The following is a 24,050-nucleotide window of genomic DNA, read 5'->3' as shown; positions in this document are numbered from 1 at the left end:
TCTGATGCAGAGTTGTGCTCTGGAGTCTGCAAATAGCCAGGAACTATAGCCTATAGACCCCTAAACCATCTACTTCATATCATAACTCTTATTCTATTATTTATTTTCATTCTGTAAAGTGGCATCTATAATGTGCCCTTTGCCCCCCACCCCTGAGACAATTGACAAATGCCTACATATGAAAAAGCAGAGTCCGAGTCAGGAGTGAACTTTTTCTTTTGTCCAGTTTTTAGTGAATTATCTTTGGTTGGGCTAGTCTGGTACGGTGAAAGGCCTCTCTGAATGATGCCAGTAAGGCAGAAATGAAAGAATAAACATTGAAGGAGCTTTAACAATACATGAAGTACAAAAAAAAAAAAAAACCCCAAAGGAAACTGACACTTAAGCACCTGTGTGAAAATAACTTCATGGGTCTAGTTTAAACTGGTATACATTAGGAATATTGAGAGATGAAGCCTAATCTTTTGTTCTTAATTCACCTTTTTGAGGCCTCTGAATCATTAATGCAGTGGTGTCTTAGGGGCATTAGATAAATAGCTAATCTTGTATATTAGTAAAGGGTCCAGTTTTGTTTTTACATCAATTGCGGCTTGATGGGCAGGGTGACTATAGAATCCAGTCCTAAAGGTATTGCAACAAATTATTACAGTTTTCTATTAAAATGTACACCCAGAAACTCCAGATGGAGGTTTTATTTCTGTTTTTCATTTTAAAAAAATTGACTTTTGGAGATTGGTTTCAGAAATATACCCCATTTGTGGCTCTCCAGGTGTTGCCATTACGCACTTTGAATCTTATGTTTAGACTGTGCGAAGTGAGGTTTAGGACTTCTGGATTTCCCCTATATTTTCACTGACTCACTGTGTGACCTAGGCAAATCACTTAAAATGATACTCTCAGGTTAAAAAGTTGGTATATATATTTTTAAAAAGGTTCTTAACTATGTTATTAATCCTGTTAGAGTATTAAAACAAAACAATTCCAAAAATGTAATTTAAATTTTCTCTCCTCATCCCCCCAACCCCACCTTCTGTCTCTGTGGCACACCCTGCTATTTCTTACCTCACTTAAAACTGCCTAACTTTTAGAGCAAACTGTACACTTTTCAGCATCACCAATCATCCTACAAAAACAAAGCTTCCCTGCACATAAATGGGGTGCAACCAATTACATTCAGTAAAATTTTAACCCCAAAATGAGAGTTTTTTTCTGACCACAGTATTTGGCTCTTTATGCTTCTTCATATTGTGTAACTCAGTGTTTAAAGTTAAGAAGTGTGGTTTTATTACTGATTTTGTAGTAATGGAACTTTGTTGATTTCTGATAACCATTCCCTCCCCACCCCCCAATAGATATTCTTGAAATCTTTTTTTCTGGGATGGGCTGTAAACAGATCTCTTTTCTGAGCCCCCCAAAAGGACCACAGTGGAAATGTTTAAATAATAACACAAACAAAAAGGGAAGTCTTGTTTCACAAGACAATAATGCTTCACATTAAATCCACATCTAATTCTTTATTACCAGTCCTGTACTGAAAGCATTGTTATTGAGTGGGGCCTATTAATCCTTTGGTTTTCAAGAGAGGCCTTGCTGCATGACAACGTATGCTAAACCACCATAGAATATTACTGCATTTGAATGGTCAAAGGTAGAACACACATGGGGTGTCAGATGGGTTAATGGGAGTGGTGCTCACATATTGAGGAAAGACTAGGAGAAACTCTTGTATGTAAAAAGAAAAGGAGGACTTATGGCATCTTAGAAACTAACCAATTTATTTGAGCATAAGCTTTCGTGAGCTACAGCTCACTTCAACGGATGCATACTGTGGAAAGTGTAGAAGATCTTTTTATACACACAAAGCATGAAAAAATACCTCCCCCCTTTTCTTTTTGCGAATACAGACTAACACAGCTGTTACTCTGAATCCTGTTTGTAAAGAACTTCTACTTCCCACCCTCTTCTAATTCTACATTTTGTTAGCTGGCTATAGTGATGTAGAGTTATAACCAGTGGAAAATCAAAAAATTTAACTTTAGACACCAGTAGAAAAATAAGATAATATTCACAGTTCCACTTCACAACATTTGTTTCAAATGGTCTAGTGTCTGGGGCCTATCGGATAGCAAGTTTGTGACCTCAGTCCAGTTCAAAGTGGACATGTGTTCATATCAAAAAACCCCCATCATAATGGGCACTAGCTGGCAGCCTTATTGCCAGTCTTCATAGAAAGACAGGTGACTGACATGGCATGGAGTTACAGATTCCAAAGCCAGAATGGACCATTGTGATCATCTAATCTGACCTATATAACACAGGTCACACAACTTCCCTTGCACAGGGCTTTCTTTCAAGGAAATCCATCCAGATCAGGGTTGAGGCACAGTAGCATTGTAATATAGGGAAGCTGAACACATTATGTTGATAAATACAGACTTTAGCGTCCTGAGCTGTCACTTTGGCACCTTCCACGGGCATGACTTTTCCAAAATTCTCTTTATTATGCTCACTAGGGTTAGAAATGAATTCCAGGCACTGAGAACAGAGTCCAATCGCTCTCTCTCAGGTGCATACGCACTTTGCTGTTTAAAGTGATGTTTTCCCTAAAAATACTAAGAAAGATATTGTATTTTAGGTATTAGGGTCTTTTAACCTTTATTTTATTGTATTCATGTTGTTGTTGTTTTCCAGACATTTCCAGTGAAATATATTTTGTTTGCAATGCATGTTCTTGGATTATTTCTTAGCCATGACTCAAATGTTCTGGTGATCATCTCATGTACAGGCTTTATTATGATGTTTCATGGAAACATTCCAATAACATTTTTGCAAAAAAGAGAGAGAGAGAGAGAGAGAGAGAGAGAGCTGCATCTGAGCAAACAACAGCATCAGAGCAATATATAACAGTTTGCTCAGTGAATCTTGTCTAAATGATCACTGCCAGTTATGTAAAAAAAAGGTATTTTTTTATTTGTGTCCTCTTCATATGGAAATAGTTGAACTAAGACTTAAAAAAATAATTCTGAAGTTGAAAGTTATTGCAAGATCCTATAGTTCATATGTAAGGAATTGGTCCATATCTAGTTCAAGGAAGCCCTAAAATGGGATTTTGAGTGACTTCAGTATTAGCTACTACAGTAAAAGCTGTTATCCAGCATGTTGAGAGAATGGGGGGTAAGTCAAAAATTTCAGTTAACTAAGAGGGAGGGAGTTTGGGTACAGGAGGAGTTTCGGGGTGCCAGATCCAGGCAGTGCTCACCTTGGGCGGCTCCCCGCAAGCAGTGTCATGTGTGGAGAGGCACGGCCAGGTGTCTCTGCGTGCCGCCCCACCTGCAGGCACTACCCCACACTCCCATTGGCTGCAGTCCCCAGCCAATGGGAGCTGCGGAGCCAGCGCTTGGGGTGGGGAAACACATGGAGCCCCTGTAGCCATTCCTATGCCTAGGAACATTGATCACAGCCAATGGGAGCTGCAGGGGTGGCGCCTGTGGGCGGAGGCAGCACATAAAGCCACCTGCCCACACCTCTCCAGACATGTCGCTGCTTGCGGGGAGCGGCCCGAGGTGAGCACCACCTGGATCTGGCACAACGAAACCCCTCCTGTGCCCCAACCCCTGCCAGAGCCTGTGCCCTGCACCTCCTCCCAAAATGGCGGTTTATAGAGCTTTTTGGTTTGTGAAGTGCCAGATAACACAGCTTTTCCTGTATATGTAATAGGGTAGGAGGATTCCAGAGGGAGCTATGTCCAACTTTCCCAGGCCAATAAAAGGATTACCATGCTTCACAGCCTGTAATGAGGGGCAAATAGATGGACTCCCACTCTCTTCGTGGGGAAAATAAAAACACAACTTATTTGTTCTCCTGCACAAATCACTTCTTCCCCAGCTTTTTCACAGTTTGAAATAATATGGGCAATTGGTTCATCATCTTTAATATTTCTCCTCACCTCCCCTGCCAAGTGGCTTCTGCATTTACACACACAAACACACACTTACTTCTCGGTATGAAGCTTCCACTCGGTATGAAGCTCGGTATGAAGCTTTTTTCCATCTTCTTCCTGTTTAGAAAAGGGGGAGGAGGGAGAAATACTTACTTTATTGTTGCCACTTCCAGCCTCACAACTCGGACCCACCAGGGGCTGCAATTTGCACCCTCACTATTAACAAGTCTCAAGGACTAAATCTGCCTATAAGACCCTCACATGTCCTTGGAACCACAAGGCCTGACTATTTTAATGCCTTCTTAGCAAGGCTTTCAAAAAAGCTAAACGGAGAATGCACACACATGCCTGTTTTTTGTTTTTAAATTTCACAGTGATCACCGTCACAATTACAGGGATAGCTGCACGTCTGCCCCCTCTCTGATCCCTGTGAATGCATCCTTTTGGATGTCAGTCCCCATGCCTTTACCTCTCCTGAGGTGGAATCACTTGATTCTCCCACTCTTAGACCAGACCCTGGGCTAACAGTACTCTCTATCAGAGAGCTGTAGCTCACAAAAGCTTATGCTCCAATAAATTTGTTAGTCTCTAAGGTGCCACCAGTACTCCTTTTCTTTTTGCGAGTACTCTGTATGTCGACCATGGTTACCCAGCAGATCTGGCTGGACATGCTACCTGCGATTATTATGCTTGGTAGCCTGTGACCAGTGGTGAACAGAGTGACCAGACAGCCTTCTTAAACCAAAGTATTGTTTAATCTTGAAAGTAGGACTAAAGCTGTCATCGTGACTCAGTGGGTCACGTCTGAGAATACCAAATTCAGAACAAACTGCTGAGAAATAGACACACTCCCAAAAAACTGGTGGTTATTCTTCCATAAGGTAGACACAACAAACCACAACAAAAGTAAACTCCTCTCACACCACATTAGCTAATAAGAGGTCAGAAATGAAGCCTCCTTAGGTATTCCAGTTCTAGATTGAACACCCAGATTTAATGATGAGTGATTATTTAAAATCAATTTCATCAAGCAAAGAGTTCTTCTGATCCCAAAGGACCAGCCACATACCAGATCAATATACAACTCAGATCTTACCCAATATTCACACTGGTGCCAAACCTTTAGTATCTAATATCTAAAGGTTTATTTATAAAAAAAAGAAAGTGGTGAGAGTTAAAATTGGTTAAAGGAATAAACTGCTGGCTTAAGTCAAGTCTCTGGTTGCTTCCAAATAATTGGAAGGTCCTCAGTCTCTTGGTTAGAATGCGCCCATGAGTATAAATCCATAGTCCAGAGGTTAGAGCAGGAAAGAGGCAAAATGGAGATGTTTCCAGGGCCTTCTATAGCTTCTGCCACGTGGAGGGAAAGCTCTCAGTTTCAGTTTGTGGAAAGTTACAGGCACACAAGATGGAGTTCAGTCTAGTCACATGCCCTTGCATGCTTCGATGAATCATAGCAGAGGCCATTACCCATATTCTATTTAGAACATCCACAGGAAGGCCCATCAGGTAGGGATACTCCTCTTCTATAGTGCATTGCAAGTTAAGGGACTATTCAAGTTGAATAGTTGAAGAACACTTCACACTCTGCTGGCTAAACTAGATGTAGGTACCTTGTGGGAGTTACCCAGGAGCAAACATTTGAAATACAGGTACACAGACAATATTCATAACTCCTGATACAAAAATGATGTATGCAAATAGGATAATCATATTCAGCAAACCATAAAACTTTTTCATTGACACCTTACAGGATATACTTTGAACAAGATTTGTTGCAATCATATAACAGTGGTAGGAACAATGATCTACATGGTCATATTTTAATCATATAATGTCACAAAAGCATAAGGATTTTTAAAAATAGAACAGATATTAATACAGCAAGTGGTCTACACATATGTCTAGCTTACCTGGAGTCCTACTATCCTTGGATAGAGACCCTACACAGGCCTCACTTTTCCAGCGACCCCTCACCTCAGGGCTGGATTACCCAATAGGCAGAATAAGCACGTGCTTAGGGCACCAGCAAAGTATGGGGCACCAAAAAAAAAAAAGATTTTTTAAAAAAAAAATTGATATTTGATATTAAAAAGAAAGCATCAAAGTAGTCATCATGGGAAAAATCAGAAATTTGTTAGACTTCCTTACACTCCACACTCTTCCCCCATTTCTCTCTTCTCTTCTTACTTATCCCCACCTAAACCAGGGAGGCGTCCTACTAGCGTAGATTGAAATAATGTGAAGAAATCAGATCCTGTCATGTATTGCAATAAATTTGTTTTATTATTGATATATTCTTCTGATTTATATGTACTTGATTCGTTTTTTTTTCTTTTTTATATATACACACACACACAGAGAAATACTGTACGTTGTGTAATTTGTTTTTGTTTTTTTAAGTTCAGATAACTGAGATAAGGGGTAGGATGAAACGTAACCGAATGGAGCACAGAAACGTAAACTGGCGGAAGAAAAGAAACAAAATAAGTGACATTTTCCAAAATCTTCCAAAGCTGACATCATTTTTCAAAGCGAATTCATCAGAAGCAACATCTTCTCTCAGTAGCACAGACTTCGTTCCAAAACCTGTAGGTGTTTCAGAGACTGACCCTTCTTCTATTGGTGAAACAAACACCATTCCAGAACATGTGGATGTGTCAGAGACTGTAACTGATCATCCTACTCCTGGTGGTAAAACAGACATTGTTCTAGAAGATATGGATGTGTCAGAGACTGAAACTGCTCATGCTGTAAATAGGAGGAAAGATCCTGGTATTTGGGTTGATTTCAGTACCGATGATGTAGCTTACTGGATAGATTGTGGACCAAATGACTGTCAACACCACAATGGGCCATTTGAGAAATCTCGTCAGACTTTTACCAACGGCAAACAAACAATATGTGATGAACTCACTGGTCTAATGAGTGACAAAGTTCGTTCAGCTATTGTGGATGAAATAAGTATTGCTGGGTACTTCAGTTTATCTGTCGACTCTACACCTGATCTTTCACATATTGATCAATTGAGTATTGTACTAAAATGTGTCCCCCACAGATGGAAAACCAGTTGAACGATTTATAATATTCCTCAATTTGAAAAGCCACACTGGTGAAGAAATGGCAAATCAAGTCCTGCCTTCTCTGTGCCAAGTTTGCAAAATAGATTTCTCAAAGAGCAGAGGTCAATCTTACGACAACGCTGCCAACATGTCAGGGCGTTATCAAGGAATGCAGAAGAAGCTTTTAGAACAGAACAAATATGTCATATTCATACTATATGCTGCCCACTCTCTCAATCTTGTTGGCCGCGGTGCTGTTGATTGTTGTCCGGTGGCAATAAGTTTTTTCTCAACAGTCCAGTTACTTTATACATTTCTCTCTGCCTCAACACACCGATGGGCAGCTCTTAAAACATATTTGGGCAATGATCGTTCGTTGAAATCTCTTTCTAATACTCGCTGGGAGGCACATGCAGTGGCAACAAGTGCAATTCTGGAGTCCTATTCAAAGTTTGTGGATGCATTAGAAAGTATAGCTGAAGACCAATCACAAAAGGGAGATATTATACGAGAGGCAAACAAGATGCAAGAACTAGAGTTTATATTCATGTTGACCATGTGGAATGAAATTTTACAACACTTTTACCACACAAGTAAAGCTCTCCAAGAAAAATAACTGGATTTGAACACATGTGCAGACCTCTGTCAATCATTAGCAGACCACTTACACACTTTGAGGAATGATTTCAGAAGATTTGAAGACATATCAAAAGATATCTTGCCTAATATTAACGACAAAGAAGCCCAGTCCCACAAGCAAATCAGGAAAAAACAAGCAAATGATAGGAGTGCAACAGAAACAGCATTGAATCCTAGAGACAAATTTCACGTATCTACTTGCTATGCTATAATTGATACATTTGAAGCTCATATGAAGAGGAGGGGTGAAGTGTACAAAGTAGTATCAAGTAGATTTTCTTTTCTAAATGATATGGACTTATCTGACAAACAATATTCACAAGGTTCCCAAAAGCTAGTTGACTTGAACATGAATCTCTGTGGAGAAGTACACCAGTTCCACTGTTATATGTGCGCAAAGTTTAATGAAACAGGAAAAATGAAATTCAGTCACATTGATCTTTATGACACAATATTGAAAGATGGAATACAATGTGTATTTCTAAATGTAGAGCTCATACTACATATTTTTCTAACATTGATGATTACTAACTGCTCCGCAGAATGCTCTTTTTCTCAGTTGAAAAGAATAAAAATATCCTCAGAGAACAACGTGTCAGGACAGACTTGATTCACTTTCCCTGTTGTGTATGGAAGTGGACATGCTTCGTCAAGTCAGCTTCGATGAACTTATCCAGAACTTTGCAATCAGAAAAATCTAGAAAGAAGCTATTTTAATTTCAGCATACATGTAAGTTTTGTGTCATTTCAAAAAATAAAATTTTATTTTACGGTATAGTATTGTTTTTATTTTGAATTACATGTTGGGGGGGAAGGGGGGACCATAATCTTTTCAGTGCTTAGGTTCTCTAAAGGTCTTAATCCATCCCTGCCTCACCTCTAGGGTCTGGTTGTCAGTCTGTGTCCCCTAACAATCTCTCCATCTGCTTGAGGGAGTGTGACCTTTTAAATCTAGACAGGGTCTTTGTTCTCAGGTGTTCACAAGCTTGGATCTCCCCTTGACAAATTAGTCCAGGGAGCTCAGCAGAGGGACAGAGGCTCTTGCATTGTCACTTCAGTGTGGACATCTCAAGCCATTGTTTAGCCTTCTTGTTTGTTTCCCAACAGTCCTATTGATTTAACCCATTAGTCATACAGTAGACATCCCGATAACCAGGTCAACATGCAGCGTTCATAAATTACTACAGAACAGCCCCACTTCTGCTACAATCATATTATGCTGACCCTGCATTCTTTATGTGGGCTATGAATGCATGGGTGGGGGGGGGAGGGCGCTAGTTTTTAAGTTAGCCTGGTTAGCTGCACTGTGGGAGGACCTAGTTTTGAGGTTTTGTCCATGAGCCTCATACTGACTAGTAGCCATGCTCAGGCACCATCCCCATTGTAGGAATTTCACCATTGCGCCTTAGGTTGTCCTTTTCCTCAAAGGATTTAACCTCCTTGGGTTCCCTCCTATGGGGGTCTAATCTCGATGCTTGACCTTGAGGGATAATGATGCCTTCTAGTTTACTTTTCTAATTCTACTTCCATAGCTCACCATAGATGACCTCAGAAAGGCTGTAGTCTATTTTGGAAAAAAAATGCTTTGCTTTCTGGATGTATTTATTCTTGCTACAGTCCTCCTTCCTGCCTATCATGCAAATAGTATAGGCTCAGAGGAGTCCCAGGTTCAAAGTCTTCATTCTCTCACTGCAGGATGGCTTCTCCACACTCCAGAAGGCTACACAAGCTGGCACTGTTTGATAATACTTGTTGTTTACAGAGAATTTACTATCTGCAAAGCATCTTAACAAACCTTTGCAAATCAGTCATTATATCACCCTCCACTTAGGGAGCTAAGAAAATACTATTCCCATTTGTACTGAAGGGGAGACTGAGGCATAGAGAAATTAAAAGACTTGTTCAAGAGCATCTAGTGAGGCAGTGGCAAACTGGGATTAAAACTTGGAAGTTTCTGCCTTCTGGTCTGTTCAGCAGACCACTTAATTAAGCTGCTTCATGTACATTGGTGCTGTAATTCCTTATGTTCTGAATACAAAGGAAGTTCTTTAATGTCAAATATATGCTTTTTGAAGAAAGAGGTTTAATTGTTTTTGCAAGGTACCCAGAATACTTATGTTCACTTAAAAAGTAATATAGAATAATTGACAGTGCATGCATGGTGCTTGGGAATATTTCAAATATTTCCTATTTGTTTCTGTCGGAACTGCTGGAGTTATACTAGGTGTAGCCTAATTGGAAAAAGAATGAGTAGCCCCATGCTGGACTCAGGTTTGCTTTTGGATTTCTTGCTCAGTTCAGTACTTTGTTCTTCTCCCAATAATGACAGGAGGATGAAGGTAAGAAGCAACGGTGAAGTCTGCCCCCTGTGGGAAATGCTGGGATGCTTTTTTGTGTGCATGTGGACTAGCTCCTGCCGGTCTTTCAAAACAAAGGCAATTGAACTCTCTCTCTCTCTCTCTCTCTCTCGAGATTTAATTTTAAAACTGAGCTATAAAACTGCTTGACTTGCAACCTCACCTCCCCCCCCCAAAAAAAACCCACCGTAATCCTGATGCCCCTTTCCCTGAAAAAGGATAGAAAAGTTTAATAGCAATAACTGTATAAAGGAATAGGAAGTAAACAAGATGCTTATTCTCTCAGAAAGCCTTAACTCCCCTTTAGCTTGCTACAGTAGTACATACTTTATTCTGTCTGCTTTGGCACCAGAAATTTAAAAAACAAAAAACAAACAAAAACACACCAAGAATTTTTCTCTCCTTTTGACCTAGGTCTGTAAGCGCACATACAGGAAGACTGATAACCTTTTAAAGCAATAAATTTTATTTGCCATAAAAGCATTTACTCCTGCTGTCAGCAGAAATGAAATTTATAACTAAAGGAAAGAATAAAAAGTCAAGTGTGCTCTTAGAAAGTTCAGAGTAAGCAGCATGCAACTAAGACCTTCCCTGCTAAAGGCCTTTATTTCTTTGATATGTTTCAGAGTAACAGCCGTGTTAGTCTGTATTCGCAAAAAGAAAAGGAGGACTTGTGGCACCTTAGAGACGAACCAATTTATTTGAGCATGAGCTTCCGTGAGCTGCAGCTTACTTCATCGGATGCAAGTGTAAATAACACCACACCCCCTAAGGCCTCCCCATCTTTGATGTGTAAATGAGGCCACCCCTCTCCCCTGAGGCTTTTAAACTGTTCAAGAAAGTATTCTGTTCCTGTGTCTGCTAGGTCCTGCCTTCCAGCTCTACGATCCTCTGTTGCTTTTGGCTTTTTGATCTTTTGCTCACCACACTCTACAAAAAGTGGTTTTATTAAAATATCAAATGGCCTCCTTCTGGTCAAATCTAATGGCCTCTTCTCTGTCCTCATCTTTTTAGGTCACTGTGGTGCCTGGGCCACTGCTGACCACTCCCTTCTCATTCATTGCTCTCCAGACTTCTGTCTTGGTTTCCTTTGGTTCCTGCTCCATCCATCTGTTGGTTTTCCTGAGAGCTCAATCCTCAGCCCCTTTCTCTCCCTCAATGCTCTCTCTCACGGTAAGTTTATTCATTCCCACCTCACTTTTACTATGTGAAATCAAATTTATTTTTTCACCCAGTGTCTCTTGTCCTCAGTCCAGTACGTCTCCCTCTCTTCTATGCTACCTGCCAATATTTTAGCCCAAACTCTTGTTATCTCCTGACTTGACTTTTGCATCTTCCTGCTCTTTGGAGTCCTGGTCCCCTCAGGATCTAAGCCATCCAGAATGCTGCTAAGATCAACATCTTCTCCCGTTATTCTATGGTATGTCTTGCCCCTTGTTGAATCTCTGCATTGGCTTCCATTCTTCTAAAACTAGTTTAAAACATCTTAACCTTCAGAGCACTTGTGCCTACCTACATATCATACTATCTACTCCTATACCCCTTCTCTTGTCCTTAGCCCCACCTAAGCCTCTCTCTAATCATTCCCCCTCTCATGTCTTTGTAACTTCTCTCTCATTACAACTTTACATATGTCTTGAATAGTTTTTCATTACTACAGGACAAGACTCCTGCCTCACGAAGTTCCTACAAACATACCTATTCTGGGAAGCCTTCAAACTACACTGATCACACCAACCTCTGATTAACTTGGCATTATTGGTTTTGCACTATATTATAGCCAGCTCCCCCCCACCCACGCACAAAAATCAGGGATTACTTTTTTGCATTCTCCATATATAAACTTGCTGTTTGACTTTTTGGCGCTATAGAAATGATAAATAATTAGGAGTCTTAAAGCCTCTCTCTCCTCTCTTTGTAAAGGAGGTCACACCTCCTAAAGACCTGTCTCCTCCCATTTGGTAAGGCTAGTGCTTGAAATCTCACTCAAGAATATTGTTCAGAAGCCATTGTGAAGATCCCTTGATATAATCAGACAATTGTCTTCTGTATGTGGGATTAGCTGACTGGGTCACATCAAATGTTGGCCTCTCTGTTCCAGTATGACACACTTGATCCAGAGGGAGGAAAACAAGGCAAACATATCTTTGGGATGTGGCACAGTCACAAGAAAATCCAGACTGTCTCACCTACATCAGAGCTGGTGACAAATCCACCAGCAGAAGACCACAGCCCTCTTGCAAGACATATCAGCTATAACATCTTACCCCCACTTCCTTCCACCTAAAAATGTGGTGGCAGGCAATATTTTACTTTCAATATATTTTTTGTTCCAAGAAAAACAATTATAACATGTTTGCCAAAATGCTTCAAGTTAAAAAATTAAAAAACAGAATTGGAAGAAAATTTGTTTATTGGAAAACATCTGTTTATCCTTACAGTAACAAAATGTACAGGAGTTCATTACCTATCAATCCCTGTATTTTTAGAAGGGGTTATTAGTTCTGCACAGGTTTCCATTAGCATACGCTCTAGGGATTCCATAGTAAATAGAGCAACTGTTTCTTTCCATGGCAAATGCAGCAACTATTTCTTTTTAACTTTGTTTTTCTAGTGACCTGAATTGAGGAACTGCAACAAAAAACACAAAGAAATAAAATGTTAAAAATATTCTATACAAATTGTACATCTGTTAAGGCTGCCTGAGGACAAGTTGTTTGATAAATGTCTACTTTTTTCAGACATGGGAATTCTTAAGCAAAGTGGGATGCTTGGTATGTTCATTTGCATGCCAATACCCAGAATGCTCTTCCAGCTCTTAGCTATTTGATATTTGTCTCCAAGCTGTAGGAAGAAAACAAAAGGTTTTGATGAGCTTGTGTTTTGTGGGCACTGAATTCTTTAGTATGGCGTAGGGGTATTATTGTGTACATTAAAGTGGAAACCCTTTTTTTCAGTTGCTAGAGAACTTTTTTTTGTTTTGGTCTTAGACTTGTTCATTGTAACGCAGATGTGATGTAGATAAGGTAAGCAAGAATTGATTGGACACTCCCTGTGTTAGACCCTGCTGAGTTAATCTCAAGTTAATAAATTAGAACTTATTGCAATTTTTATTTTCGAAGTGCTGCACAAAATGTATTTAATTAATCTCCCTCCCCTCTACCCCCACCCACTGAGATAGGCAAGGTGGTAACCTGATGAAGAATAAAGAGCAGGCCTGATCTGCAGATATAATGTCGGTAACTTGGGCAGAATCTAAAAATAGCTCCTGCTGAGAAATAAAAGACTTTTCCCTCTTTTCTAAACAAGCTAACGCCATGCATTCACTTCTGAGAAAACAACTGAAATTTAAATCAATATATCAAGTAGTGACTGAACTTGGGCAGTATCATGTGTATTTTTTTTTGTTTAAATTACTCTTCAAATAAAAGTAAAACCTCTGACTGTCTTTTTCAGATGCCGTTAATGATGAAACACTATATAAAATAATATATTATAGTCCCCACAACAGACTTCTGACTGTGAGGAAACCCCGTAGGCTTCTGCCAGCAACACTTGCATTACTATGAGTGAGCAGCAGCTCAGTAGGCCCTTCCTCTGCATTGTGAATGGAACCCCCATCCACAAGGTGGGGGGCAGCTTAATGAACACCTGGCTCAGCTGAAAAATGTTGACACATAGAGAGCGAAGGCAAAAGGGACCTACAGTCCAACAGCTCTCAACAATGTGGCAACAGCTACTGAGAGAGGAGGAAACATTGGGCAAGGGGAGGGTGTCAAAGTAAGGGAGAGACGTAGCAGCTGCTTCACTCAGAAATGAGGGAGTTAGAGCACAGGGTGAACAAACCCCTTTGAGATGAGAGAGTAAAAGGCATGGAAGACCTTCCAGTGAGGAGACTAAGGGGGCAGAGAAGGCACAACTGGGGAGAGATAATTGAATACAGGGAGCAGCATAGTAAATAAAGGGATTAGTTTATGAGGCTAGATCACAAGACCTAAATAGGTGTAGTTTAGCTAAGGATATGATAGCTTTAAATTACACCAGAGATGTGAACATCAGGAAGGGAGGGGAGTTATTTTAGAGTTGTACACAGGGGTATAACTAGAAGTAATGGGATGGAATTAATAAAAATCAGATTCAGGTGGAAGAAGAAAACTTTTCAGAGTGGCAGGTATGTATATTAGACTCTGGTCTTTTCTCCCAAGAGAAGTGGCAGAAGCCCCATTGCTAAGGGCTTTCAAAACTAGACAGAATACTAAAAAGTACCCCAAAAAGAGCCAGCCGGCAGGCCTAATAGGTCTTTTTCATTCCCAATTTCTCTGATTTTGTTCATTATGCTCCTCCTATGTTATGACCCTTGCACAAGCAGCTAGGCTCCACTTCTGAACCAAAGGAGGCTCAACAGTGGCCTGAAGAGCCCTACACTAAAAGTCATCTCACTAAAATTTCTGAAAATCATTGATTTGCAGTACAGACTCTGGACACTAGAGTGAGCTGGGACTCTAACTCTCCCTAAAAATAAAGAGTTAGTTTTATGTAGATCTAATGTGAGTTAGTGATGAAGGTCATCTACAAAATCCTTTAGACTATGGGCATTTTTACAGAATTTAGTCAAACTCAGCAAATTAACATTTTCCATTGTCTTTATGATGTACAAGCTTATAATGAACATTTTCCATGAGAAAACTCTGAGGCTAAACTATAGACTTGAATGCTGAGTTAGTGGCTTGCTTAGGTAATAAGTTAAATTGCGAGTTAGATTCGAGAGAAGTGCCCTGGAAAGGGAACATATGGTTTCTATTAAATTAGCACTTTATTAAATTGCAAATGGCAGAACTCCTAAAGCACACAATTGTATTTAATTGAATTATTTGAGTAAGCACTTGCTGTTTTGGAGTAAAACCTGTCTTCCTACACCGTACGCTATTTCGTTTCAATTCAAGTACATGAAAGGATATCCATTTCTGTACCTGGATTTATATCTAAAATAAATCATGTGTTGTATTTAGTTAGCAATTAATTTGGTATGTTTCAGTGTAAAGGGAAAAAATGGACTTGCACTTTTTTTTTTTTGCTTCTTTATGAAGTACAATGGCAGCCTTTAAGGAGTTGTTTTAAAGATAGTTCTCTCTTTTACATTGGGAAGAGTCTAATGACCAGAGAACTAGCAAAATGTTGACATCACAAGAGCCAAAAAAAGTGAAAGCTGAGTATCTGAAATAAGATGTTTAGTCAGAATATTTAAAAACCCTTTGTTTTTAATTTGTTAATATCTATTCAGCTTTATTGGCTAATTACGCTCTTGGCAAAAGGTTGCCTAAGACTCAATACCTTTTCCCTGCCGAGCCCTAAGAAGGCCTCTATCAACAACAGGAAATAGAATTGACATTCCTGATAGCGTAACAACGAACTCCCTCCCCCCCCCACCCCAAAAAACCCCCACACACCAAACCCTTTCAGATCCTCTTTATATATCATAAAGGAGAAAAGAAAAAAAAAGGGGGGGGGACGACACACACAATCCTAACTTCTAAAAAAAATCCTTTACACATCACCTTTACAGACCCAGTCCAATGCTTGAGTGCCTCCTGTGAGTTCCCCAATGTCCATAAACAGTGATGGAGGAAGAAAAATAGTGTCTCCCCACTGAAAGAACAAAGAATGTAGGCCATACTTACAGGTGGGGGACTCTATCTTGGAACGCAGTAACACAGAAGGAGATTTGGGGGTCATGGTGGATAATCAACTGAACTTGAGCTCCCAGTGCAACACTGTGGCCCAAAGGCCTAATGCATTCCTGGGACGCATAAACAGGGAACTCTTGTGTAGAAGAGGTTATTTTGCCTCTATATTTGGCAATGGTGCAACAGCTGCAGGAATACTGTGTCCAGTTCTGGAGCTCACAATTCAAAAAGGATGTTGATAAGCTGGAGAGGGTTCAGAGAAGAGCCACAAGAATGATTCAAGGATTAGAACATATGCCTTATAGTGATTGAGCTCCTTCAGTCTATCTATTTAGCTTAACAAAGAGAAAGTTAAGGGATGATTTGATTATTGTCCATAGTTATCCACATGGGGAACAAATATTTAATAAGGGGCTCTTCACTCTAGTACAGAATGATGTAACATAAGCCAATGGCTGGAGGTTTAAGCTAGACAAATTCAGACTGCAAATAAGTCATAGCTTTTTAATGGTGAGAGTAATTAACCATTGGAACAATTTACCAAGGGTTTTGGTAAAGAGCTATGCTCTTGAAATTATTCTGGGGAAGTTCTGGGCCCTGTGTTATACAGGTCAGACTACATGATCACAATGTCCTTTTTGGCCTTGGAATCTAAAAGGAGAGAAGATTGGCAGTGGTGAGAACAGTGCCCTCTGCTGTTACTTCTACTGCACAGTGTAGAGGGGTACCTATAACTTTACTTCTTCTGAGTACAGGTACCTACTTTGAGGCCTGTAACAGAGTCCACTCACCACTGTGGTTTTCTTTGTGTCAGGTAACTTGACCCCTCCTCCCCCCAGCCAGGTTTCAGTCTTTTAGCCCACCCCTTCTGGAACCACCACTGGGGGCTTGTTCACCTGCACATCTACCAATGTTATATATGCCATCATATGCCAGCAATGCCCCTCTGCCATGTACATTGGCCAAACCGGACAGTCTCTATGCAAAAGAATAAATGGACACAAATCTGACATCGGGAATCACAACATTAAAAAAACGGTAGAACACTTCAACCTCTCTGATCACTCAGTAACAGACTTAAATGTGGCAATTTTGCAACAGAAAAGCTTCAAAAACAGACTCCAAGGAGAAACTGCTGAGCTTGAATTAATATGCAAATTAGATACCATTAACTTGGGTTTGAATAGAGACTGGGAGTGGCTGGGTCATTACGCATATTGAATCTATTTCCCCATATTAAGTATCCTCACACCTTCTTGTCAACTGTCTAAACGGGCTATCTTGATTATCACTACAAAGTTGTTTTTTTCCCCTCCTGCTGATAATAGCTCATCTTAATTAATTAGCCTCTTACAGTTGGTATGGCTACTTCCACCTTTTTATGTTCTCTGTATATCTATCTATCTATGTTCCATTCTATGCATCCGATGAAGTGGGCTGTAGCCCATGAAAGCTTATGCTCAAATAAATTTGTTAGTCTCCAAGGTGCCACAAGTACTCCTATTCTTTTTGCGGATACAGACTAACACTGACTGCTACTCTGAAACCTGTCATTGTCCAGACTAAAAATTAAAAAAACTGTCTTTGACAGAAAAAGAACTTCCACCCTCTCGGACTCTTCTTTCGCCACTCTCTCCCCCAGTTATTCAGGGTCTCTCCCAGGCCTCCCTGCTCATTCAGGGGCCAGTAGGATCTATCTAGCTCCCTTCAGTCTCTTCCCTCCAGCCTTTCCCTAGCTGGGCCCTCTCAGTATTTAAACCTGGCTTTTTCCATACAGGTATCACCCAATTCTTCTCAGGTGAGGCCTATCCTGTAATCAGCATTGGCTTAGCTCCAGGTTCTCCAGCTCATGGGGCAAGCCACCCTGTTATAGATAGGGTTGCAAACCTTGTATTTCAAGAAGTAAAGGACTGCTTTCCTAGCACTCCTGCCCCACCCCTCCTCTCAATATTATCATCATCAATAAGTGGCACTCACCTACACTTGCTAGCAGTATTTCTTGCTGCTTTTCACAGCACTTAGCAACTCCCAATCTTGTTGTACAGAGATTAAAAAAAAATAAAAGGACATCCCCTGTAACAAGGGACTCTTGGCAATCCTAGACAGGGCCATTGAATGTTGATCCAGCTAGGACACCATAAGTACATGTGTATCTGACATTATCAGGTCATCTGTTTATAATGATTTTAATAGTGGGACAGGCAAAGTAGAGGTTTATATTTCAATACTGGGCATCACAGTCAGGTCATGAGTGGCCAGAGCTAGTAGTCATAGCCAGAGCCCACAGTCACCAGACAGGAGTCAGCTGGCTCAGAACACCAGGAGGTCAGAAACAGGACACAAACTGGAGATCAAAATCACAAGTCAGGAACCAGAGTCAGGATATCAAGGGGTCAGACTCAGGAGACAAACTGGTGGTCAGAACTACAAATCAGATGCCAGGAAATCAAGCCAGGGGAGCAGGAAGCACAAGGCACACAGTCCAGAACAGAGCAGAACCTAGTTGTTCAGGTAGCTTTCTTTTCCTGCTGCTGGCTTAAGTCAAGGCCAATCAGCTGCTCCAGGACTCCACCAATAGGACTGCAGAAGTGGCATCCAAAACAAGGTTGGGGTTCATGAGTCCCAGGTAAGCAAGCATCAGCAAGCTACCAGATGGAAGGTTGGTGTATAGCTATGTCTGTAAAGCCGGCAGCCCTAGGTTTAAAACATGTGGGTCATGACACGGGGTCTCCTTCAGGGAAATAGCTACTTATGCCAAAGTATAGAGCAGTTTTGTGATGCAGTCAAATGCATAGAATGCCCGACCTTGAAAACCTCTAAGGAAGATTCCACCACCTCCCTAGTGAACCCATTCCAGTGCTTCACCACACTCCTAGTGAATTAGTTTTTCCTAACATCCAACCTAAACCTCCCCCACTGCAACTTGAGACAATTACTCCTTGTTCTGTCATCTGGTACCACTGAGAACAGTCTAGATCCATCCTCTTTGGAACCCCCTTTCAGGTAGTTGAAAGCAGCTATCAAATCCCCCCTCATTCTTCTCTTCTGCAGACTAAATAATCCCAGTTCCCTCAGCCCCTCCTCATAAGTCATGTGTTCCAGCCCCCTAATCATTTTTGTTGCCCTCCGCTGGATGCTTTCCAATTTTTCCACATCCTTCTTATAGTGTGGGGCCCACAACTGGACACAGTACTCCAGATGAGGCCTCACCAATGTCAAATAGAGGGGAATGATCACGTCCCTTGATCTGCTGGCAATGTCCCTACTTATACAGCCCAAAATGCCGTTAGCCTTCTTGGCAACAAGGGGACACTGACTCAGATCCAGCTTCTCGTCCACAATCGATAACATGAAATATGGCCACATGACTCCAGAGGTGATCCCTCCTCCTAACCCAATTCAGCACTGATAATAGAAAACGAGCTCCTTTGTTTCTAAATTTGATCCACAGTGCATAAAACTTTGGCCATTTAAAGAGTGAAAATACTGATCACTAGCTGGCTCCTTATGAGATAATCTCAGAGACAACAATACAGCCAGCACGGTTGTCTGTGCTTCCAAACAAGCTAGCTCTTGCTGCTGGATCTTTTACAGTTTGGCTTTGACTCCACTGACTGTCATGCAAAAGAGAAGTATGCTGGGAGGAGATACCATGGGGAAAATGGTATTGCATACTGTTACATTTTTAGGTAATTAAAATAAGCTTGTTTTCTAAATATTTCTCTGATGGCAGCAAATACTTGGAAAATAAATAAGAAAGAAGCATGGGAGTACTTTTTGTAAAATAGGAAAAATGTTTAGTAATATATTAACTCAAAAACAATGTGTCTGTGACATTCTACTGTTAATTTATGTGTGTTATTCTCTGATGCAGGCTATGGTGTAACCACATGTATCCTGTTCAATAATAATATGAATGATTGCTAGTCTTGTTTATGTTAAAGGCTGGATCTTGTGCCATGCTGTATGTTGTGCTGGTGGCCGAAGAGGGTAGGAAGCTGCTGTTCCTCCCACTCCATATGGGATTTTGCTCTCGTGCTTGAGAATGATAGTAGGGGATGATAGACCCTGCATTGCATGGGCCAGATCCTCAGGAGGGGTAAATCAGCACAACTCAAATGAAGTCAATGGAGCTATGCAGATTTGTGTTAGTTGGCAATCTTGTTTCCAGGGCGGCAGTTTTCTGGCTTGATGCATCTCCGGTTCTCCAGCAGGCTAGCACAACAATGCGTATCCCATTACACAGTGCACTTGCCTGTACAGTTCACTTGCAGGGTGGCAGGACTCTTAGATTAAAAGACATAGCTGACAACTCCTTGCTTCCCTTAGCCGTGTTAACTAAGGCAGGATTTTGTCCTAAGGGTCAGATGGTCATTAATTATTATTATTATTCTGTATTATTGCTCCTAGAGGCCCCAGTTAGCAATCCACATTTTACACACGTATAATTAAAAAACAGCCCCTTTCCCAAAGAGTTTCCAATGTAGAGCATTTGTCAAGTTTCTAGATTTTAGAAGGGATATCTCCATATTTTTCAATGTTTCAGTATCCAAAGCAGGCAAACACTGTTTTCACCCCGATATATACAGTAGAATTTGCTTGTATTGCTCTCTTTGGGAAACATTCTACCTGGTCCTTATAGTCAAATTGATAAGTTACACATGGTAGCAGACACTACATTTCTTTTCAATGGCAATGGTATTAAATACAATTAAATATTTTCAAGAGATGAAACCAACATCCAGGATCCCAACCCACCTGAACTTTGGTGTGATTGAAAGTTGAATTTTGCAAACAGCCCTTATCTTCACAATGAATCAAACACAATCCCAGATCCAAACAACCAAAGTTTGGGATGGGTTCATAACTGGGATCCCAGTTTTGCAGCCCATGTTAACTATTTTCACTGCAAGTGTAAAACCACTTTCACAGGAGAGCGCTGTTTCACTTAAATTCATAATAAACAAAAAGAGCACTGACCTTTGTTTATATTTGGTACTGAAATTATATCTGCATTATATCAGCAACTGGGTTACATAGTAAGTGCACTTTTTGTTTTGTGAATACCTGAGTAATACAAAACTCCATTACCCTTGAATCTTTATCATCCCATTTCTGCTTGTGAGCTGGGTTATGGTCAGTCAATGTCCTTGTCTTTCTATGAAGCTTAAAAGCATTGAACAATTCCAAAATGTTTGTCCACACTGTCTAACTGGCTCTTTGGCACTGATTCAATAGTCTGTAAAATCTTTACCTTACTGCATTATGAAAGCACAGGACTCACATGCCACATTTTCTGTTAGGTTGTTTAGAATGAATGGTGAATCACATTTGTACGGTACAGTTGGCTTTTATCAGCCTCTAATTACCTTTAAAATTGATCTTTATAACTGAAACTCAGCTGGTTCTTTTCATAAGGCCATGTTAACAAACGAGGTCACATTTTCAAGTTGGCAAGAGCCAGCCTGTTGTTTTCCAGGCTGCATATTAAAAAGTAGGTAGTAGTTCCTGCTGGCGAGGATTTTTTTTTTTTTCCTGTGGAGCATATGGAATGCCCCATGGGGAAGAGGTTGCTGGAACATGAGAATTGGCATACTGGATCAGATCGGAGTCCAGCTCCTTGGAATCCTGTCTCTAATAGCGGCCAGCACCAGATGCTTCAGAAGAAGGCATAAGAACACTACAGTAGACAGATATTGCATAGCCTGCTCCCCACATTAGGTTTCATCCTGATCTCTAACAGTCAGAAATTAGTTATAAGCGCTGAAGCATGAGGTTTAATCTCTCTTCTTTTATTATTAAAAGATGAAATACATCCTAGAATACTCAAGTTGCTGACTGAGTCAATATCTGCGCCACTAGCAACTATCTTTAAAAAATCATGGAAGACAGGAGAGATTCCAGAGGGCTGGAAAAGGGAATATAGTGCCAATCTATATATAAAAAAAAGGACAACCAGGGGAATTACATACCACAGCTTAACCTCAGTACCCGGAAAGATAATGATGCAAATAATAAATCAATCAATTTGCAAACACCTAGAAGATAAGAAGGTGATAAATATGGATTTATCAAGAACAAGTCAGGTCAATCCAACCTAATGGCTTTCTTTGACAGGGTAACAAGCTTTGTGGCTGGGGGAAGCAGTAGATGTGGTATATCTTTACTTTAGTAAGGCTTTTGGTAATGTCTAGCATGACCTTCTCATAAACAAACTAGAGAAATACAACTTAGATGGAGCTATTATCAGGTGGGTGCATAACTGGGTGAAAACTGTTCCCAGAAAATGCCGTAGTTATCAGTGGTTCACAGTCAAGCTGGAAGGGCATACTGAGTAGGGTCCCACAGGGATCAGTTCTGGGTCCGGTTCTGTTCAATATCTTCATCAGTGATTTAGATAATGGCAGAGAGAGTACACCTATAACATTTGTGGATGATACCAAGATGGGAGGGGTTGCAAGTGCTTTGGAGGATGGGATTAAAATTCAAAATGATCTAGACAAACTGGAGAAATGGTCTGAAATAAATAAGATGAAATTCAATAATGATAAATGACAAGTACTCCATTTAGGAAGGAGCAATCAGTTGTAAACATACAGATATGGGGAATGACTGCCTAGGAAGGTGTATTGCAGAAAGGGATCTGAGGGTCATAGTGCATCACAAGCTAAATATGAGTCAACAGTGTAATACTGTTGCAAAAAAAGCAAACATTCTGGGATGTATTAGCGGGAGTGTTGTTAAGGAAGATATGAGAAGTAATTCTTCCACTCTACTCCGTGCTGATTAGGCCTCAACTGAAGTATTGTGTCTAGTTCTAGGTGCCACATTTCAGTAAAGATGTGTGTAAAGGGGCGAGGCTGGGGCTCGACCCTCTCTGGGGCGGCAGGGAGCCACACTGGCTCGCTACACACTGTTGACTTTGAGGAATTTGTCCGGCCACCGGAGTCTCCCTCGGCAGCCCTTGTGATAACTGGAATGAGCACCATAGACCCGGGCCCTGAGTCAGAGCAGGGCACCAAATAGTCAGTAGCTCAGGCCCTCAGGAAGGGGCTGAGCAAATGGTCCAGTGGTAACAGGCCCAGGGTCAGGGGCTGAGCAAACAGTTCAAGATTAGGCAGGCCCAGGCCCTGGCTCAGGGCGGGGCAACAAACAGTTAATAGCTCAGACCCTCAGGCAGGGGCTGAGCAACACACCGTGTGTGAAATAGCCCAGGCCTCCAAGGACCTGGAAGAGGGGGAGACTGGCACCCATGAGTTGGGAGGCGGGGGGGACGCAGGCCCTCCCACTCCACTGTATCCCAGCCCGGGGTCCTAGCAGCGGCAAATGGCCCGCTGCTAGGTCAGTGGGGATCTTGACTGCAACACACTGACATGGGCTCTGGCAGAGTTACAGCCAGACTAGAGTCGGCTGTCCCCGGGCTACTTCCTAACTCCCCTCCTTCTGGTACCTGGATCCCGGCGGTGTTCTCCGGGGGGTCCAGCACCATGGGTTCCTTGGGGCAGTGGACAAGCGGCCGGCCTGGTACCTTCTCTGGGTAGCTGGCACAGGGCAGGTCCAGCAACTCCCCTGGATAGTTGGTACAGGTCAGGCCAGTCTTGGTGTGGACCTGGGGCTGCGGGGTTTTTCCAGTTGCGGGCCAGGCTGGCTGCACCCAGCCTCCCCAGCGGCTGGTCCTCTAGTAAGCGCTGAGGGTCCTCCTTTATACTTCCAGGTCGCGCCCTTCTACTTCCGGGTTGCCATCTGTCCCTCTGAGGGGCGGGCTCAGAGCTTCCTGGCTCCGCCCACTCTGGTGTCTGGAGGGGCTCGACCCTCTCCAGGGCGGCGGGGAGCCACACTGCCTCGCTACAATATGGACAAATTGGAGAAAGTCCAGAGAAGAGCAACAAAAATGATTAAAGATCTGGAAAACGTGACCTCTGAGGAAAGATTGAAAAAACTGGGTTTGTTTAGTCTGGAGAATCATAGAATATCAGTGTTGGAAGGGACCTCAGGAGGTCATCTAGTCCAACTCCTGAGGCTGAAAATGATTAGATCTTAGGGGATGGCATTGTTAAGAAAGTTACAGGGCTTGAGGATGCAGGACAGCTCCCTGCTAGGCATTTCTTGGCCTAAGTAATATTCCACCTTTCTAGATAGTGAGTTTGTCTTCTCATTCCGGGCCTCTAGCCCGTAAGCGATGGTATAGTCAAAGAGAGAGAAGAACACTGCCCACCTGACTTGCCTCTGGTTCAGTACTTTGGCCTTGTGTAGATATTCAAGGTCTGTACAGACCTGTACCCGATACCGGGCTGCTTCAGGGTAATGACACCATTCTTCGTAAGCGGCTTTGGTTGCCAGGAGTTCCTTATCCAATTTCTCAAAATTC

At 41.5% G+C, this 24,050-nt stretch overlaps 1 long non-coding RNA gene across 7 annotated transcripts in view; it reads right to left on the bottom strand.

Moving 5' to 3' along the window:
- LOC140911185 (uncharacterized) overlaps nt 1–24,050 on the bottom strand; it is a 466,381-nt gene that overhangs the window by 5,958 nt on the left and 436,373 nt on the right. For all 7 annotated transcript variants that reach the window (XR_012158854.2, XR_012158855.2, XR_012158849.2 and 4 more), the window contains 2 exons: nt 12,466–12,629; nt 3,996–4,057 (listed from right to left, as the gene is read on the bottom strand). This is a non-coding gene — a long non-coding RNA (uncharacterized LOC140911185). The remainder of the gene's footprint in view (nt 1–3,995; nt 4,058–12,465; nt 12,630–24,050) is intronic.

The sequence above is a fragment of the Lepidochelys kempii genome, chromosome 5 (genome assembly GCF_965140285.1).
Source record: "Lepidochelys kempii isolate rLepKem1 chromosome 5, rLepKem1.hap1, whole genome shotgun sequence".
In the NCBI taxonomy this organism is placed as follows: domain Eukaryota; kingdom Metazoa; phylum Chordata; order Testudines; family Cheloniidae; genus Lepidochelys; species Lepidochelys kempii.
Note: the sequence above shows the minus strand (reverse complement) of the source record. Positions and strands in the feature narration are given on the sequence as shown.